Genomic DNA, 3486 nt, shown 5'->3' with positions numbered 1-3486 from the left:
GTATATATATATATGTATATGTGTGTGTGTATGTATATATATATATGTATATGTATTGTACATTTTTACATTGTAGCTTATATATCCAAGGCAAAACTTTACTTGGTAACTGCTTCTTCAAATTTGATCAATTCTGATAAGCTGTCACATCTTTCTTTCTCCATTTCTTGTTGTTTTTAACCGTTTTCTTCTTTTAGTTTTACACCACTTATATTTTCTAGAATCTCTTCGTCAGTTACTTTTAGAGGCACTCCTCCATGGACTTCCCTTTAATTGATCTCTGCCTTTTCCGCTTTTTCTCATTTTTTGACTCTACTGTCTTCCAATCTATTTCGTTTTCACTATTTCCTTTTTCCATCCCACAAAAATCGCTTCTTGTTTCCTCACTACTCAGGACCCAAGACATTTCTCCACCATCGACTTAGAAACACGCGCCATACACATCCAAATCACTGTCCTGCAACCTTCTTGTGTAGTTCATTGGCAGTTGGCACATAACTTGTCAGTGCATTATTGGCACCTTCTGGTATGGCAGAAAACACAGTAAAATCTCCCCAACTACATTCTCTGAAACAGAAACAGTCCAGTAATTTCCAGAACCTCAAAGCTGCTTAACATGTAACCGACAGAGAGCCTCTGTGCATTATCAACCTGAAGATAAATTGGATTTAGTTTTCTTTTTAAATGTGTTCTAAATATGTCCTTCTCTAGCACATACCCTATGCAGTGTATAATCATGTGTTCTACAGGTTCATCCTCCCCAAGAAAAAGTATTTTCCAATCATTTTCAGTGTAATGTTAAGCCTTGTGTGTTCCAGTTTCACACGTTAAATTACATCCTCCTCTCTAGTCTCACCTCATCACAGCTGCCTTAGCTGTATTTCCATAGATCAAATAATAGAAACGACCCATCATCCCATTATTCCATTTTAATTCTATCTTAATATCATCTTGATCATGCTTTTCATACTTAAGAAGGAAATCTATTATTTCTTTCCTTGCATCCTACTTCACAAATCTGTCGGCAAACTTATTGCCATCTACTCTGATATGGACCAGTACCCATAGGAACATCGCTTGTTTTTCTAGTATTCTGTTCTGATTCTGTTCACTCCCTGTGCAAGCTCTTATAACACATTTAAACTGAATAATGCACTACTAGAATCACAAGAATGTAAAATGTTAACTGTCGCACTTTTTTCTACTCAGTATATTGTTATAACTTATAGACAATGGGCAGTGCCAGCAGTTGTAAGTTGTCCGCTTACTAACTTTAATGCTGAGATATTAAATAACAAAACCAACCCTGTCATTCTCAATTTTTAAATGTCAGTATATACCACTAAATAGTCAGGAATTGGGAAAAAATTGACTCACAATGACTAATTCCAGCATCTCTGGTTGCATTTTCAGTTATCCACCCCAAACTATAGAGCTGTTTTTTCTCTTTCTCCTGACATGGACCCATAATCAATTAAGGGTGCCCCCTCTTGAAGTGCAGATACCAGAGTATATCCCTGTGGGGGCTGGAGCCCCACAGTAGTAATATTTCTATTTTTTTATTTTAATATTTAATTATTTATTTTGTAATTTGGTTTATCTTGCACAACTGTTATGGTGTGGACACATACAAGCAATGGAAGCATTGGCTCTGTAAAAAGCATATCAAGGTTCTGCAATGGCCTAGCCAGTCTCCAGACCTAAATCCAATAGAGAATCTTTGGAGGGAGCTCAAACTCTGTGTTTCTCAGCAACAGCCCAGAAACCTGACTGATCTAGAGAAGATCTATATGGAGGAGTGGGCCAAAATCCCACCTGCAGTGTGTGCAAACCTGGTGAAAAACTGCAGGAAAGGTTTGACCTCGGTAATTGCAAACAAAGGCTACTGTACCAAATATTAAGATTGATTTTCACAGGTGTTCAAATACTTATTTGCAGCTGCATCATACAAATAAGTAGTTAAAAAATCATATATTGTGATTTCTGGATTTTTCTTATAGATTATGTCTCTCACAGTTAACACACACCTACGATGACAATTTCAGACCCCTCCATGATCTCTAAATGGGAGAACTTGCAAAATAGCAGGGTGTTCAAATACTTATTTTCCTCATTGTATGTTACCCTCATGTGTCGTTAAGTTAGGTTAGTTTCCTTAGTTAACTTTGCTTTGTTTCTTAAAGGAATAGTACACCCAAAACATGATTAGCCTTCATTTTCTACTCACCCCCATGCTGAGCAACACTCTGGAGTTTATCTGACGCGTGCATATACACACCAGGAACCTGTAAACTTAAAAAATACTGAATTACAAAAAACATTTAATAAACAAACATGTTTCCTTGATATATATACAAAAATTAATATTAGGAACTATATTTATCAAACATTATACTGGGCAAGTAAAAATTGTTTCTGGGCAAATGAAATGTGAAAGTCACTAGCCCAAAGGGCAAGTGGTAAAAATCCTTAACGTCAACCCCTGACTAATGCTCCAGCTATCTGGAGGTACTCAGGGACATGGTGGGATATTTTGTTTTTGTTTATTTGGATAACATTATTATTTACTCTCGGGATCAGGAGTCCCACAAGAAGCATGTCAGATCTATTTTTTTGCACATCCTGCAGAATCAGCTCTTTGTTAGAGCTGAGAAATTTGAATTTCATTTTGAAACAATGTCTTTCTTGGGTATTGTGGTTTCTCCTGACCAGATTGCTATGGACCTGATGAAGGTGAGCGCAGTTACCAACTGGCCTGTTCCCAAAGATAGAAAACAGTTGCAGAGATTCTTAGGGTTTTGTAATTTTTACAGATGGTTTATGAGAAACTAAGGTTAGGTAAGATCAAATTCCATGCAATCAAACGAAAACAACTGAAACGTGCCGGTGTTACGTCGAGCTGCGTTTCCCTATCAGATACGATATCCCGATTGTATGGCGCTCCTGCTGTCGGTTGGTCAGAATGACAATTCTCCATGTATCACGTGACTTTTGGCAGAAACTTACCGCGAAGTGTGAAGAATAGTCTCGTACGCAAAGAGAGGCTGTTTTGTATGCAGGCAGAGATCTTTTTGTACTCGGGAACAATTTATAGATTTTATGTTCACTGCAATGTTAGAGTCCGGTTTGTAAAACAAATTTTTGTGTGTGAGCAACATTTAAGGACAGTTCGAAAAAAAATAGTTTTATTTGTGTGTGACATTAGAGGAGAGTTTGTAACACAAGTTTTATTTGTGAACAATAAGATTTATTTGAGTGCAACATGTTTATTTGTGAGTGATAATATTTGTTTGTGTGAAACATGCTTTATGCATTTACAACATGCTTTATGTGTGTGCGCAACATGCATTTTTACGGAAAAGGATTAGGGCCACTGGAAAACAAAAAAAAGTTAACTGATTTTTAAATTTTATTTCAGTTTAATATGGGAAAAAAGTCAGAATTCTGACTTTTTTCTCAGAATTCTGACTTTTTTTTCTCAGAATT

The sequence above is a fragment of the Cyprinodon variegatus genome, unplaced genomic scaffold (assembly GCF_000732505.1).
Source record: "Cyprinodon variegatus isolate N-32 unplaced genomic scaffold, C_variegatus-1.0 Scaffold32, whole genome shotgun sequence".
Taxonomy (NCBI): Eukaryota; Metazoa; Chordata; class Actinopteri; order Cyprinodontiformes; family Cyprinodontidae; genus Cyprinodon; species Cyprinodon variegatus.
Note: the sequence above shows the minus strand (reverse complement) of the source record.